Source organism: Nicotiana sylvestris, chromosome 8 (assembly GCF_000393655.2).
Source record: "Nicotiana sylvestris chromosome 8, ASM39365v2, whole genome shotgun sequence".
NCBI lineage: Eukaryota > Viridiplantae > Streptophyta > Magnoliopsida > Solanales > Solanaceae > Nicotiana > Nicotiana sylvestris.
In genome coordinates, this window is record NC_091064.1 from 6,532,723 (window position 1) to 6,551,270 (window position 18,548).

Consider the following 18,548-nt stretch of genomic DNA (forward strand, 5'->3'; position numbering starts at 1 on the left):
TTTGATTTGTCCTCTAGTAGCAATGGTTATGCCGCTACACTGCTGTCAGTCGGTATAGTGATATAGCTTTTACAGCTGTATGGTTGACTGTACGACAGTTGAGGAACTGACCCTATATGTTCCCTTACATGTTCCCTTATCTGATTTTTTGAGAGTTTGAGCATATCACAATAAGCGAAAAGATTCATATCTAGTTCCTCCATGAAATTTGACAAATCATCAAAACCATAATCACATAACTTATCAAACTCCAATCTAAACAGTTAGAACTTAGAAGCTAAGAGTAAATGTGGCCTCTTTTCTCGATGTGGATATGTGAAATCCACTCATTTTGCACTCGAGTTATATTAATGACAAGAGAAATTTCATTATTAGACGTACTCAATGCATATCCCGTTAGTATTAGCATCTAAAGGTTCTTGAAATTGTATCTCTTTTATTATTTTGGTGCACCGGTGCATATCCCGTTAGCATTGGCATCTAAAGGTTCTTGAAATTGTGAACCATGATTTCTATATTGAGTATCTATATAACTATTATTTCAGGTGGTACTAGTCCTTACATCAACTAGTATTCGGTCCAACCATGAATCTCTAAACTGGTCGACACGTGGTATGCCATTAGTTATCTTTTCAAAATTTGCCACGACACTGATATTGCAATGTTTTTTACTAGATTGTTATAAATTGTGACTGTCACGATTCTCACCCTCGAAAGCCGTGATGACGCCTATTGGTGAAAGCTAAGCAAGTCAAATTATTCTAATTATTTAACCTTTTTCAATTTTAAACCATTATCAGTGAAGAGTAGATATCATGCAAATAGCAAAAATAATTAAGCGGAAGACCAAATCTGATAATTAATCTTAATACAAACTACGGAAGTCTAAATACAACTCTACCCAGAATTTGGTGTCACAACTTCACAGACGGTCTAAGAATATTATATACAAAGTCTGAAAGATAAAATACACATTGTTCCTGAAATGACTAAATGAAACAGGATAAAGGAAAGATAGGAGGTGACGCCAAGGCCCGCGGACGCCTGCAGGACTACCTCGGGTCGCCTGTTGAACTGTAGGCAACAACCTCACTGCGGTCCGAAGTCTACAACATTGGGATTTGCACAAAAAAGTGCAGAGTGTAGTATCAGCACAACCGACCCCATGTGCTGGTAAGTGTCTAGCCTAACCTCGGTGAAGTAGTGACGAGGCTAGGACCAGACTACCAAATAAACATGTGCAGTTATATCATAAACAGCGGAAATAGAAGCTGATAATTGCAATTAAAATTGGACAGGGGAAACATGCTTCGGGGAATAACAGATAATAATAGAATATCAAGAGAATATAAAGAAACCAAAATCCAATTACTAACACGGATAGGGAAAACAAATGCAATATTCACTTTCGTTTCACATCTCGTTGCAGGCGTGCAACCCGATCCCATTTCATGTATCTGGTTGCAGGCGTGCAACCCGATCCCATTTCACATATCTCGTTGCAGGCGTGCAACCCGATCCCATTTCATATATCTCGTTGTTGGCGTGCAACCCGCTCCCATTTCATATATCTTGTTGCAGGCGTGCAACCCACTCCCATTTCATATATCTTGTTGCAGGCGTGCAACCCGCTCCCATTTACAAATCAGCAACCATCATAAAAGAATCAAGGCAAAGGAACAATTATATTTCAACAACATCCCGACAAGGGAACAATAATACCAAGACAACATCCTGGTAAGGGAACAATAATGATAATAACATCCCGGCAAGGGAACAATAATGATAATAAACTCCCGGCAAGGGAACAATAATGATAATAACATCCCGGCAATGGAACAATAATGATAATAACATGTGAAGCGCAATAAACCACAACGGAGTCATAACAATTACAATACAAGACTCATGGGCATGTTTGATACCGACGTATAGATACTCGTCACCATGCATATACGTCGTACTCCACAATTAACACGTAGCAAATAAGACACAACTCCTAATCCTTGAAGCTAAGGTTAGACCAAACACTTACCTTGCTTTTTGCAATCAGTTCAAGATTCCAATACACCTTTACCTCGCGAATTTGTATCCGAAAGCTTCAAATTTAGTCATAATAATTCAATATGCTCAATACAAATCGCAGGAATTGATTCCATATGAAATTACTATATTTTTCAAATAAAAAAAATTCGAAATTAACTCAAAAATCACCCATGGTCCCACGAGTCGGAACTCGACAAAAATCACAAAATATGAACCCCCGTCCAACTACGAGTCCAGCCATACCAATTTTGCTAAATTCCGACATCAACTTGACTCTCAAATTTTCAATTAAAGTCTTGGAAGATTTCTACCATTTTAAACCCAAAAATGAGTAATCTAGTCGAAATATTCGATGATAATCCCATATGATTGACTAGCAATAACCACAAGTGACTTATCTCAAGTTTCCCATGAATTCTTACTCGAAAATCATCCAAAATCGAAATTGAAGACTAGGGTATAGAACCTTACCTTTTTTTTTATGAAGATCGTATGATTGAGTTCTTTGATTCTTGAAGATTGATGCAAGATTGGATGATTTGAATGTTGGGTTCCTCCTTCTCTCTCTAAAATGGTCTCACCTCTCTCTAGAATGCTTAGAAAATCACTCCAAAATGAACCCTAAAGCCTATTTATCAAAATGGGGTCGAGTTATGAAAATAGGGGAATTAACCCTCTGAAATCAGGTATGCGATCACAGAATCCATCGCATAATGGGTATGCTGGCCACATATGCGTCGCAAAACTCGGTGCCCAGAACTGGGCTGTTCTGCTTCATTCTGCGACCATTTTGCGATCGCATAGTTATTTTGCGATCGCACATTTGACCGCAAAATTGTATTTTTCCAGCTTCTGGTAATTTGGTCATAATTTTGTGTAGGAATGTCCAAATGACAAACAGTTTAAAGCGTTGGAAACTAGACTCAGAAATTATTAATTTGATAGGTTGTTCATCACATAACACCTTATATGCATGTATATATGATCGTCCAAACTAGGGTCTTGTGCGTATTCTCTTAAAATTTTAGTCTATTATAAAATTTTCTAACTTGGCTTAGTGTTGGGACTTTCCTCAAACCCCATATCACTTATAGTATGTTTTGTACGCTTGCTATCATATCCAATTGGTATACATCATGTTAATAGTCCTCGGATAAGAAGTAGAGTCCGCCCCCAAACGCATAACATAACTTACCTCTTCTTTCGCACATTTCAATTTCCTGAATTTTTACTAACTCCAAAAATTTCTCCAGAGTTTCCTTTGTAACTGGGCCTATCCACCTGTCAGAGAATCCCATAAACCAATCCTAACAACATGTACATAATCCAATCAACGTAACCCAACATGAAAACAATACCAACATTGGCCTCATAAGTAACATATTACTAGAAAAGGAACGACATTCACATTAATTACCCAGGTGATACTAAACTCATATCAGGTAAGTTCTCGACATTTTCGTAAAACACATAAATAAATATATAAATTAAAGATGACATTTTTTGGTCATCACATTCTCCACCTCTAAAACAAACGTTCGTCCTCGAACGAAATTAGAAAATTACCTAAGCTGGTGAAAATATGTGGATATTTACTCCGCATATCCGATTCGGACGCCCAGATCGATGCCTTAATAGGCTGACCTCTCCACTGAACACGAACAGAAGGAAAACTCTTCGATCTCAACTGACGAACCTGCCGAGCTAGAATAGCTACCGCCTCTTCCTCATATGACAAGTCCTTGTCCAACTGGACAGTGTTGAAATCTAACACATGATCGCCATGATACTTTCGAAGCATGGACACATGAAACACTGGATGCACGACTGATAAACTCGGCGGCAACGCAAGTCTGTAAACCACCTCTCCCACTCGATCAAGAATATCAAACGGGCCTGTGAACCTAGGGCTAAGCTTGCCCTTTTTTCCAAATATCATCACGCCTTTCATAGGCGACACTCGAAGCAATACCCGCTCACCGACCATGAATGCCAGATCACGAACCTTACGGTCGGCATAACTCTTTTACCTGGACTGAGCTGTACGGAGCCTATCCTGAATAACCTTGACCTTGTCCAAGGCATCCTGCACTAGATCCGTACCCAACAACCGAGCCTCTCCTGACTCAAACCATCCAACCGGAGACCGACACCACCTACCATATAAAGCCTCATAAGGAGCCATCTGGATACTCGGCTGGTAACTGTTGTTGTAAGCAAACTCTGCTAAAGGGAAAAACTGATCCCAGGAACCTCCAAAGTCAATAACACAAGCTCAGAGCATATCTTCCAAAATCTGAATAGTGCGCTCGGACTACCCGTCCGTCTGAGGATGAAATGCCATGCTCAACTCGACCCGTGTGCCCAACTCTCGCTGAACTGCACTCCAAAAATCTGAGGTAAACTGCGTACCTCGGTCCGAAATGGTAGATTCGGGCACACCATGAAGACGAACAATCTCCCGGATATAGATCCCAGCTAACCTCTCAGAAGAATAGGAGACTGCACAGGAATGAAATGCGCTGACTTGGTCACTTATCAACAATAACCCACACTGTATCGAACTTCCTCTGAGTCCGTGGGAGTCTAACAACGATGTCCATAGTGATCCGCTCCCACTTCCACTTAGGAATATCAATCTTCTGGAACAAACCACCAGGCCTCTGATGCTCATACTTAACATGCTGACAATTCAAACACTGAGCCACAAATGCTATGATATCCTTCTTCATCCTTCTCCACCAATAGTGCTGCCGCAGATCGTGATAAATCTTAGCAGTGCCCGGATTAATAGAGTACCGGGAACTATGGGCCTCCTCTAAAATCAACTCCTGGAGTCCATCCACATTAGGCACACAAACACGACCCTAAAGCCTCCAAACTCCATCATCTCCTAATGTAACCTGCTTGGCACCACCGTGCTGCACCGTGTCTCTGAGGACACACAAATGAGGATCATCATGCTGTCGATCTCGGATATGCTCCAGTAAAGAAGAACGAGCTACTGTGCAAGCTAATACACGACTGGGCTCTGAAACACCGAATCTCACAAACTGATTGGCCAAAGCCTGAACATCCAAAGCAATCAGTCTCTCACCGATTGGGATATACGCAAGGCTACACATATGACTGACTTCCTACTCAAGGCACCGGCCACCATATTGGCCTTTCCTTGATGATATAAGATGGTGATATCATAGTCCTTTAATAGCTCCAACCACCTTCTCTGCCTCAAATTTAGCTCCTTCTGCTTGAACAAATACTGCAGACTCTTATGATCCGTGAACACCTCACACGCCACGCCATATAGATAATGCCTCCAAATCTTCAACGCGTGAACAATGGCTGCTAACTCCAAATCGTGAACTAGATAGTTCTTCTCATGAATCTTCAACTTCCGCTAAGCATAGGCAATGACCTTTCCATCAAGTCTAATACGAGATGCATCACAATAAACTATATAAGGCCCTAGGTCTGTGGGAAAAACCAACACCGGTATCGTAGTCAAAGCTATCTTGAGCTTCTGAAAGCTCTTCTCACACTCGTTCGACCACCTGAACTGGGCACCCTTCTGGGTCAACCTAGTCAATGGGGCTGCGATAGATGAAAACCCCTCCACAAACCGACGATAATAGCCTACCAATCCCAAGAAACTCTGAACCTCTATAGCTGATACTGGTCTAGGCTAGTTCTTGACTGCCTCAATCTTTTTCGGATCAACCTGAATACCCTTTACGGATACAACATGACCCAGGAATGCAACTGAACTCAACCAGAACTCACATTTTGAAAACTTGGCATACAACTAACTATCCCTCAAAGTTTGAAGAACTACTCTAAGATGCTGCTCGTGCTCCTCCTGGCTACGGGAATAGATCAAAATATCATTAATGAAGACTATCACGAATGAATCCAAGTAAGGCCTGAACACTCGGTTCATCAAATCCATAAAAGTTGCTGGGACATTTGTCAACCCAAATGACATCACTAGGAATTCATAATGCCCGTACCGAGTGCGGAAAGCTATCTTATCTCAAGTCAATCTTCGAAAATATCTTAGCACCCTGAAGCTGATCAAACAAATCATCAATCCTCGGCAATGGATACTTATTCTTGATTGTAACCTTGTTCAACTGCCGGTAATCAATACACATTCTCATCGATCCGTCCTTCTTCTTAACAAACAACACCGACACACCCCAAGGCAAAACACTAGGTCTAATGAAACCTTTCTCAAGCAAGTCTTGCAACTGCTTATTCAACTCTTTTAACTTAGGTGGGGCCATATGATACGGCGGAATAGAAATGGGCTGGGTGCCCAGAGCCAAATCAATGCAAAAGTCAATATCCCTGTTGGGTGGCATACCCGGCAGGTCTGATAGGAATACCTAAGGAAACTCACGAACAATGGGCACAGAATCAATAGAAAGGGCCTCAGCACTAGAATCACGAACATAGGCCAAATAGGCCAAACACCCCTTCTCGACCATACGTCGAGCCTTCATATAGGAGATAACACTACTGGTAGAATGACCAGGAGTTCTCTCTACTCTAAACGAGGTAAACCAGGCAAGGCTAAGGTCATATTCTTGGCATGACAGTCCAAGATAACGTGATAAGGTGATAACCAGTCTATCCCTAATATGACATCGAAATCAACCATATCCAGAAGAAGCAAATCTACACGAGTCTCAAGACCCCCAATCCCAACTATACAAGAACGATTGACTCGATCTACCGCAATATAATTACCCACCGGTGTAGATACATAAACAGGAGCACTCAAAGAATCACTAGGCATGACCAGATACGGTGCAAAATAAGATGACACATAGGAGTACGTAGATCCTAGATCAAATAAAACTGAAGCATCTCTGCTACAAACCAGAACAATACCTATGATAACCGCATCGAAAGCCTCAGCCTCAGGCCTGGCTGGAAGAGAATAACATAGGGGTTGGGTCCCACCACCCTGAACTACATCTTTAGGATGGCCTACTGCTGGCTGGCCTCCACCTCTAGAGGCCTGAGCTCCACCTCTAATACTTCCCCCGCCGGGCTCAGTTTGGGCTTTCCAGTCTCGTTCCCTTTAATTGCACGAGATAAGGAAAACGAGATATCAAGCGGGAAGGCAATGACGGTGAGGGAAAGGCAAGTAGTCAGAAGCAGGAAGCATAGGAAAGAGCAGTAAGAGCAAGAGCAGTCCGCAAAGCAGCTGGTTGAAGCATGGCAAGGGGAGAATACTTTGAATGAATGTTGAATGGGAACTGGGATAGGAACTGCTACTGGCGGATCTTTGCCTAGAACCGAAGCTGACCTTTAGCTAGCCGACCATGTGCCAGAAGTCTATACTGGCATTTCAATAGGTCAAGCAAGTCCGCTGGCAAGCCTGTAGGCTATTGGCTTCTTCCTATATCCCTGTTCGGGAAAGCTATTGATTCCATTACCGAACCAAAAAAGATTATTCCCTTAGTTCTACCTACCACCCTTTCACACTGTTTAAGGGGCAGCATCTATTGAGAGTGGATTTCAGGTGTTTAGATATTTCAAGCATAAGCAGTAGTTGAACCAGCATAATGAAAAAGCTAGCAAAAGGGCAGGCCCAGAGTCGGATTCGGCCAAATAAAGAGAATGGCAAGCTTCATTACCATTCGAAAAATCCCATCGGTTCGAAACAAAATCCTAAACTTCGGAGTGGCAAGTAGCAGAAAGAGAAAGTCCAACTTAGGCCTCAGGCTTGAGAAGGGTCAGGAAAAGCTTGTATATGTACAGAGAGAGCTGAGCCGGGCATACATTGTAAAAATGGCAAAAATCCTCGCAAAGGAAGGAAGAGGAAGCATGTAGCCGACGACAAACGAGTATGCCTAAAATGCACAGTACCTCGGGTGATGTACTTATACTACATATCTACTAGCGGGAGAGATTTTAACATGGGTCGGGATTCGCCACTTAGTCCTAAATGCAGTAATCATCATCGCATCCATCGTAAAAATAATAGGTTCAGGGTCATCCTCAGGTAGATTTTTGAAGTCTAACCTATCCTTCCCAGAGCGTGGGATTATCTCGTCCAAGGTGGGGAAGTTTTCATATTCCACCATGGTCGCCCCTTCCTCATGAGGAGGTGCATCCACAATCAATGTCACAGGGTCAGATGAAGCACTGGCCATTTTCTCTGATTGTGTGCGAAAAAAGAAATAAAAAGATGAAGGAGATAATAGTAGCAAAAGATACTGAATGGGGAGAGAAAGCACAGAAGCTGGAAGAAAAGAACTCGGGCTTCAAAGGCTCTGAAAATACAACAATTCAAATGAGGAGTGTTTATCCCTATTTATAAGATTATAGGCACCCAAATCGAGAAAGCCCAAACGTCGCCTCATTAGTTTCGAAACGGAAGAAGCGAGGGAAACAATGTAATGTATGGGGAACGTGCGCCATAATGGCGCATGATGAAACCATGTCAATTCCAACAGACGTAATAGTCATGTACGACTCTTGAAGCGTCACATCGTCACCTAGCCAAAAAAGGGGAATCACTCTTCGGCCAATGCACTCAAAAAAATTGCAACTGAAGAAGTCCTTCCATCGAGCTCTGATCATGCCCAACTCTAGTCCTAAAAAGGATAAGCGGTCACTGCAAATATAATCTGGTTTAAAAGTCCAGAGTCGAATCCTATAGAGAACTAAGGCTTAGCTATATCTGTTTAATATCACTAAGAAGACAAGTTTGAACAATTTTCTAAATTATAAAGATTAAGATTTATATTCTAACTAATTAACTAGCAAATACTAGAAAGCGGTAAATTATCAACTAACGAGACAAAGGGTTGGAGACTAAATTAAGGAGGTCTAGAGTTATGATTTTCCCAGTTGTCAGAATTCTTCTAGCTATGTTCCCTACAATTTCGCCAATGTATTCTCTACTGATCGTGAGCATTTTAGGTGTTGTAATTTTCTCTCGAACAACTACAATAATTTACTAGACATATTCTCTCGAACTACGTTAGTTGGCTTTATCTAACCACTCATTATGACCACGTCAAGGCTTTGTTATTTCTAAACCTGCCTTTAAACCCGTTGTATTGATTTCTCACATACGTTAAGAGTGACGTTGTTCAACAACCACCTAAATATGTATGCTTTCTCAAGCAACACATAATAAATAGGCATAGTCAATCGATGGTTATTCAATCAACAACAATAAACATGTAGTTGAACAAGTAGAGAAATCCAACGGCTCAATTATATAAAAACATAACAAGAATTTATCCTACAAAAGATTCTATCAAAACCCTAGATAACAAATTAGCTATTCATAATAGTATGTAAAACTACAATACTAAAAGTCATAACCAACAATAATAAATAGGAAGAGGAAGGAAAAACTCTTAGAAGAATTCCCCGCCTTACTCATATTGTGTTTCTCCCTCCTTAGGTCGAATCTGTGTCAAAAATCTGTCAAACCTCTTAAAATACCATTTTTTCATGTATATATACCAATTAGGGTCGGTCCCAAACAATTATACCTTCTCCTACGCGAAAAAGTACAATTTTTCAGGTTTGGACACTCGCGGTCTAGGCGAGGTCCGGGCGCAATATTTTCCCAGTGCACTACCTCAGTTAGTATTTTTCACCCTGTTCTGTTTTAAATTTGGAAAAATGTAAAACATGAAATTTGTAGCCCTTTGAGTTAGATTTCCAACCATATATTATATATCCCAAATGAAGTTTGAAGCAAAGAGTTATGTCTATTTTACTAGACAGTGCGCAATGTGCCTACTCGAGTCTTCGTTTGTTCTTAACTATCAAATTTGACCCCTAAACATGATCCAGGCTTAATTCCTCGGGCTTTTACTCAGACTTAAAAGCTCAAAATCATTAGAATTCATTCAATAACATCTATATAGCTCGAAATCACTACTACAGGGCATAAAACACACCATTAGTGCAAAACACTAGCGATTAAAGCTCAAACTCAATTAAAATGCAGTAAATTAGAGTGTAATAAGCGACTAAAATACGCAATTATAGCATATCATCAACACCCCACACTTAAGCCATTGCTCGTCCTCGAGTAATCAAACTACACTTTATATAGACACGACCTTTTTAAATAATTCTCCTAATTCATCACACCAAGAGTATTTGAAATAGACTAAGCACAAAAGCGTAGCATCTTCACCTCAAGATTTGACTCACAAGTACCATGCATTATTCACAACTCACCCACTTACTCTACCATCGTGGTCACTGGCATTACATTTCCTTCATGAATCAAGTGCCCTTACACAACAAAAGAGGGTAGTTCCACACAGTAAAATTTAAGAACACTTAGGAACTCAAGATAGAAAGAATTCACTCACTCTCAGAAATAACATTCATATGCCACAAAAGATGCACCATAGGCTTGCCCCGTAGTGTATTACTCTACTAATCGAGCTCATTCAATCTAGGATCAAGTAGGACTTTATTTGGTTATAATGTAGGCTGCGGGACGGGTAAGATACATTTAGATATAAGAGTGACTACACCTCTCTAAGCGCTTTAATACATATACTTTAACATTCAAACCCCATACTTATGTCAAACCAAACTCCACCTTCACATCAATGTTATTACCCCATACTTCTTTAAGCACAATTACATCAAGAGTCACCACTTATCAAGGAATACTTTTTTTTCACAGTAATACAACTATTTTTTTCAATTCAAGTGGCTCCTAATTGTTCAAAACAGTGCACATTTCTCCTTATTTCATTAGTTCCACTCAAAAGCCAAACCAGTCACCCCACACTTTAACTTTTACACAGTTCATAACAATTCAAGTGCTCATGAGAGGTTAAAAGGTTCAAATAGATGATTAATTCAAATAAATGGGTACGGCTTGTAATGTGGTTGCCAAAGAAACATGATTACAGGCTCAAAGGGGTTAACTACGATACATAACAATTAGGCAGGTAAAATATACATATCTGGCTCAACAAAGAAACGCCTATATCACTTCCAAGACTGAACAAAACTACTATTTCGCTTTGCAAACACACAGGACAAGTTCTAGGCATCAAATGCAATGCACAGAATATAACAAATCCTTACACACACATGACACATAACTCACTCAGGATTGGACTCATCAAGACACTCTAGTCAAAGCAGTTAAGCAAATTTAAGATCATACAATTTAAGGTACTTATACAAGAGTCAAAAACTGAGCCTAAGCGTCACAACCAAAGTACTCACTATTCTCAAGGCATAACAAAGTCAAGAGATATTGCTTCAATTCAAAACACAACACAATGGCTCCTACTCCCAAAAAAACTATTTACACTCGGTTAAAATAAAACCTTTGGAAAAGAACCGCGACACAAAGAAAAACCAAGTAACAATTGCTACACTACCTAATAAAAGAAAATCTTTGTTTTTTGTTTTTTTTAGACTTAAATCCCTCAAGAAAATTATCTAATAGATCCATCGTCGGGAAAAAGTCAAACTTTTTTTTTGTTTTTCTAAAAATAATTAAAAAATATTCAATTAAACTAACACAACTAAAATAGCATAGAAAGTCACCCCGACAATCTCCTCACCCCACACTTAAAATTGTGCATTGTCCCCAATGCACAACATAACTAATAAAAGGATAAAAGGGACTCCTTGGTAGGCCAAAGGCCGAAGCACTAACAACTCATGGGGTACTCAGACTTCTCCCAAGCTTGGTCCTTCGTGCGGGTACCTCACACTTAGTTCCAACCATTTGGTTTGTTGTTGCATCCTTCCAATAGCATTGCTTTCTATGTTTCTAGAAATAAGAAAACGACACTACAGGAATAATACAATAATAATAAATAAATAAAATAAAATAAACTAAATTAAAAATAAAAAAATAAAGTTGGGTTTCCTCCCAACAAGCGCTTGATTTAACGTCGCGGCACGACGTGAATCACTTTTTGCCTCCACCTCGAGCTTATGAATTGAACCCCAAGTTTTGATTCAAGCTTATGATTATAGTCATGGGGCGGCGGAACGAATCTAACTGGCCCAAGGAAATAATGTAGTATTCTGCACTCTTTGACCTTTGTATGAGGTATGTAATCCTGACTTTTTGGCAAGAAGAATTCCAGAATATATGCACGTTGTTCCTCATTCCTTGACGCGTCAATTGGTTCGGATGACTCTATTTCCATATCATCATCCAAACATAATGTGGAAAAATGCTTGGAGTGTGGACAATGCGCTCAAACACATGAACTTTAAGACTTTCAACATCCTCAACATCAATAATACTAGAGTCAACAAAATTTATATCCCCAAAGTCCTTGGCTGGCTCTAGTCTCACTTTTTCAACATTGACATCCTCAAATTATAGTTGGCTAGGTTGTTGATGTTCTACTCTGACCTCCCCAATTAATACCTCAAATTCATGCTCTTCTTGGCTACTATACTCAATATTGGCTTGTTGAGCATTAAAAGCCCCAACCACTTGACGCAATTGAGCCTCCAACTTGCGAATAGTTGCCTCTTACCTTTCTATCTGCAATTGTTTTTCATTATTTTATTTCAGAATGCACTTTAACATATCCTTGATCTCCCTCACGTCTGCATCCCCAAGTTCTTTGTTCCTGTTAACTTCACAAGAAAAGGTAGAATCATCATAGTAAGGGGTTGGGGGAAGATAAGAAATATAAGCACAACCATAAAAGTGACCATTTTTACCACCACACACATTCCACAAATAAGATTGAGTTGGTGCACATAACTCGCTCTCAGGAACGTTTTGAAAATTTTGCCACGGGTGGTTTCCTTCACAATATGTATGGAGATCAATAGTAGAATTATATACACCTAAATTCTCATAATTCCAAGATGTCATGTTTCTCAAATCAACAGTTATAAAAAAATACAAAAAAAAACAAGATAAAAGTTCAAACTTGAACCCCAGCAATATATACAGCTACAACTACATCGTTAGTTCCCCGGCAACGGCGCCAAAATTGATCACGCCCAACTCTAATCCTAAAAAGGATAAGCGCTCGCTGCAAATATAATCCGGTCTAAAAGTCTGGAGTCGAATCCCACAGAGAACTAAGGCTTAGTTATATCTGTTTAATATCACTAAGAAGACAAGTTTGAACAATTTTCTAAATTATAAAGATTGAGATTTATATTTCTAACTAATTAACTAGCAAATACTAGAAAGCGGTAAAATTATCAACTGACAAGACAAAGGGTTGGAAACTAAATTAAAGAAGTCTAGAGTTATGATTTTCCCAATTGTCGGAATCCTTCTAGCTATGTTCCCTACAATTTCGCCAATGTATTCTCTACTGATCGTGAGCACTTTAGGTGTCGTAATTCTCTCTCGAACAACTACAACAATTTACTAGACATATTCTCTCGAACTACGCTAGTTGGCTTTATCTAACCGCTCATTATGACCACATCAAGGTTTTGTTATTTTTAAACCTGCCTTTAAACCCGATGTATTGATTTCTCACATATGTTAAGAGTGGCGTTGTTCAACAACCACCTAAATATATATACTTTATCAAGCAACACATAATAAATAAGCACAATCAATCAATGGACAGTTAATAAACAACAATAAATACGTAGTTGAACAAGTAGAGAAATTCAACGGCTCAATTATATAAAAACATAAGAATAATTTATCCTACAAAAGGTTCTATCAAAACATTAGATAACAAATTAGCTATTCATAATAGTATGTAAAACTACAATACTGAAAGTCATAACCAACAATGAAAAATAGGAAGAGGAAGGAAAAACTCGTAGAAGAATTTCCTGCCTTGCTTCTATTGTGTCTCTGCCTCCTTAGGTCGAATCTGTGTCAAAAATCTGTCAAACCTCTTAAAATACCATTTTTCCATGTATATATACCAAGTAGGGTCAGGCCCAAACAATTATACCTTCTCCTATGCAAAAAAAGGACAATTTTTCAGGTCTGGACGCTCACGGTCGCGGTCCGGGCACGGTATTTTCCCAGTGCAATGCCTTCTGTCCGCATCCAGGTTCGCGGTCGTGATTTCGATCGCATTTTTACCCTGTTCCATTGAAATCTGGACAAATGTAACACATGAAAGTTGTATCCCTTTGAGTTAGCTTTCCAACCATATATTATATAGCCCAAACGAAATTCGCAGCAAAGAGTTATATCTATTTTACTAGACAGTGCACAATATGCCTACTCGAGTTTTCATTTGTTCTTAACTATCAAATTTGACCCCGGTACACGATCCGGCTTAATTCCTTGGGCTTTTACTCAGATTTCAAAGCTTCAAATCACTAGAATTCATTCCATAATTGATGTTTTATACGTCAATACCACACAATAGGGGGTGATTTGTGTGGTGACCAATTTTTCGCTTAAACTGTTCATGGAAGGACCTGGTTCTTCTATATATTCCAATTGCTACTGTTGTGGAATAATAAATATAGAAAGTAAAGAACCCAAGTATTTTTACGTGGAAAACACCCCGCTCAAAAGGTGAAAAAACCATGACCTACTACTCAATAGAATTTTTCCCAACACTTCACTAAATCACTGAGCCAAAACAGTATTTACAAAACTCTTTGTAAACCTAAGGATTACCTCTAATCCCGTTGTAGCAACCAGCCTCTAACTGTTGCGACAACTTCAAGTTAACTCTAACTTGAATACTCAAAGTACCTATTACAATTGCTTCTAGATAAAGCTGAAAAGTACAATATGAAAACACTTACTACAATTGAACTAGAAATAAAGAAAGACATATAAAACTCTTTATGGAGCTGGTTCTTCAATCTAGTTCATGTAGCTTCAGGTTTGCACACTTGAATTACACACGAACTGCTTGCAAAAAGTCTTGCTATTTTGCTCTCAATTCACGTTTAACTTCTGCGTTTTTGTGCAACACTGTAATGTGAGAACATCCTCCAATCTATAGAGTTAGTAGATGAAGCAATAACTAGAGTTCTGATGCAACTCTTCCTTGGTGGAAGAGTTCTAGTTGATTTCAACTTCTAACTCCTTCCCTATCTTGGATAGTGTTCTTTTTTATTAAGGAGTCCCTCTCCTTATCAATTATGCAACCTTTTCGATCACGTGATATTAAATACACCAAGTTAAACTTATCTCCTTCACGTGTATCCCACATACTCGAATCTGCCCATTTTTGTGAACCTGAGGGATGGACCTGGTTTATCTTGAGTTCCTTTGTCAGTCTTCAAAACTAACCTTTACTTGGGCCAACAATAACATCTATATATATCGGAATCACTCCTACAAGGCATAAAACACACCATTAGTGCAAAACACTAGCGATTAAAGCTCAAACTCAATTAAAATGCAGTAAATTAGAGTGTAATAAGTGACTAAAATACGCAATTATAGCCTATCATCAAGCTCGCCCAAAGGCAACCCCGACGGGCGGAGGGACTAACTGTATAGGTCAAAATCTGAACCAAAGAATTCTACTTAAGGAAGAACGACCAAGAGTCAATCAAGCCGAGGTCAAGCATATGAAGCAATATACTGGCGAGTGATTCAGTTACAACCGAGGTCGAGCACTCAGTTCCGCCTGAACGGCTAGTTCAATACTTAGATATTTAGAAGAATATTCTGTGAGATATTCTAAGAAATTAGGTATTCCAGTTAAGGACCGTTGGATAAGGGAAGTGTTTGGTATAAATATCATGAGAGAGTGTGACATGAGGGAGGCAGAGGAGAACACACACACACAAACATATACATCTCTCAAAAAGATGAAGATGTCCCCGAATCTCAGGCTCTTCGCCGAAAAAGGAGATAAGAGTTGAGAACCTCGATGTTCATCTCTAATTCAATTTTATCAAAAGTGCGGAAGTCGGTCTTGTTCAAGAATGTTGATTCTTTTCCTTTATGTATTCTTCATTATCATTTGATATTATTAGAGCAATCATTTATTTCTTACATTGTGAGATTCAATCGTAGTTACAATCAAATTTTATATTCAGTTATGCTTGTTTATTCCTATCTTCTATCTCAGATCTAGAATAAATTATCTCTGGCTAGGATTTATTCTAAATATTTTTATTTAATTAGTTTAATAAAAAGACCTAATACTTTTTAGTCAAACAGACCATATTTATGGGATTACAATAGGTTTGTCGGTATTGTTGTTGTTATTGTTGTTGTTGTTGCTTCCTCGAGCTGCAGGCGCTCCCGGACTAAAGAAATCTTAAAAGTAAAGGTGGAGCTAGTTATGATTGGAAATTTATAGGTTTTGAATTTGCCATGGAACCTACAATTCGTCTCTATTACTAGGTTCGCAATTAAATATTTATATATATTTAATGAATTTTCTAATATAAATTACAATGACTAGATCTAGCCGAACCGGCACCTAATAGGCTTGCTCTGGCCCCGCTTAGAAGGTAGTAATATTATATGTCAAATCTTCTGCACAACAAAGATCCTTTCCCTTATTGATTTCAAGGCTTTATATGTTGATCTACATGAGAATGTGGCCGCAGTAAAACACTGATATACAGTATATTATTGATATTTCAACATATACAACTTACATCAATGGTTAAACAATTTGCAGGAAAAAGACATATCATAACATTGGCCAAACCATTGGCTTAATTTCAGTCAACATTTCCATACTATAGTGTTCTACTAGCACACTAAGTAGACTGTAGACTGTAGACTGTTATATATAGGGGTGGTAATTTGAGCCTAAACCCATCTAACCCGTCCAACCCGCTTAAAGATTAATGGGTTGAGTTACAAACATTTTAGCTCATGGTTAATTTGGGTTAAGCCCAAGTTAACCCATTATATTTTATAGCTTATTCTGACATATTAAGCAGCCCAAATACAACCCATGAAACTCACCTAAAACAAAAGGTATCTCAACCCAACTTATATAGAAATTTATTTAGTTGCCCCAATTTTACTTCTTTTTTTTTTTTGTATTTTTAATTTTATGATCTTTTGTTTTTCTGCACCATCCACCCACCCTGCCCGGAAAAACCCCCTCCTCTCAAAAAGAAATTTTTTATTTTTTTTGTTTGTATTTTAATTTTCTATTTTTTTCTTCACCACCCACCCCCGCAAAACCCTCCTGCCCTAAAAAAATTTTTACTTTTTTTTTGTATTTTCAATTTTCTGTTATTTTTTCTGCAACCCCCCCTCCACTAAAAAAAATTTACTTTTTTTTGTGTTTCAAAAAAAAAATTACGTTTTTTTTTTAATTTTCTATTTTCTATTTTTTTTTGTTTTTCTGCATCACCCACTCACCCCCCACCCCCCCAAAAAATTTCGACTTACACATTTTAAGGTAAAAGGCTTTTTTTATGTAAGATGAGCATGGTTCTAAAACATTGGTCAAGTTTGGCGAGTTGGGTTATGACCCATTGTTTAGCCCATCTTGACCCAGCCCATCTTAGCCCAAGTACACTTTGGGTTGGGTTGGGCAATGACTCATTTATTGACATAACCCATCTTGACCCGCCCAAATTCAGCCCAACCCTCCCACTTGCCACCCCTAGTTATATATGATGGGATTTTACAAATAAGGGAAGAGTCTAGGGCGAAGCGGGTTGCCTAGGATGTTAAATTAAGGTACTGTACTACTACCATAAGTAGGGGGAGCCCGCCTTTCGGTTGCGGATTTAGTCGAACTCAATAGTTTTGGTTCAAATCTTACATTTACATTAAGAACTAAAATTTTGAGTTTATAAATTTTAAATCCTGGCTCCGTCTCTAACTATAGGTGATCGCACATTAACCGTTGCAGAGGAAGGTAAAGTAGACCTGTCAAATGGGCCGAGTCGACCCACGAATCGGCCCACATAACCTATTAAAATTGACTCGTTAACCGGCCCATGACCCATGAAACCCTAACCGAACCAACCCATTAATTTAATGGGCTATATAATAGTTATATATATATATATATATATATATATATATATATATATATATATATATATATATATATATATATATATATATTCAGACAAATGGTTAAAAAATGAATCTAAACATTGAAGAAAGAATATAGTACCAAGCATTATGAGGCGTCTTGTCGAAATAGTTGAATTCCATATGGTTTAGACTATTAGTTATAGAAATAATCGAATTCCATATGTTTCTCAAGTCTTCATGTTAACAAAGTATGATTTTTCTTTCATTTTATTCTAAAGGGTTTCAAGGACATGTAGTAATTTCAAGTTCGTATATATGTATAAAGTTTGAAATTTTATTGTTTATTAGTTTTTAACTTTTTTTAATTAAATTGGATTCTAGGTAAAGGCAGAATCTTTGAATTCCACCAGAATTGGTCTAGGTTGAATGCATACACATATGATTTCGGAAGGACATCAAACCAAGAAGCACCAGTGGTCTAGTGGTAGAATAGTACCCTGCCACGGTACAGACCCGGGTTCGATTCCCGGCTGGTGCATACAATTTGGGTTGGCTGTGATGATTCTATGCGCTCAATGCGGTGATTTGGGTCTCC

At 38.7% G+C, this 18,548-nt stretch overlaps 1 non-coding gene across 1 annotated transcript; it reads left to right on the forward strand.

Annotated features, from left to right (window-relative positions):
* Positions 1 to 18,420: 18,420 nt before the first annotated feature.
* Positions 18,421 to 18,491, forward strand: TRNAG-GCC (transfer RNA glycine (anticodon GCC)). Its single transcript has one exon. It is a non-coding gene; the product is annotated as a tRNA-Gly (tRNA).
* Positions 18,492 to 18,548: the final 57 nt, after the last annotated feature.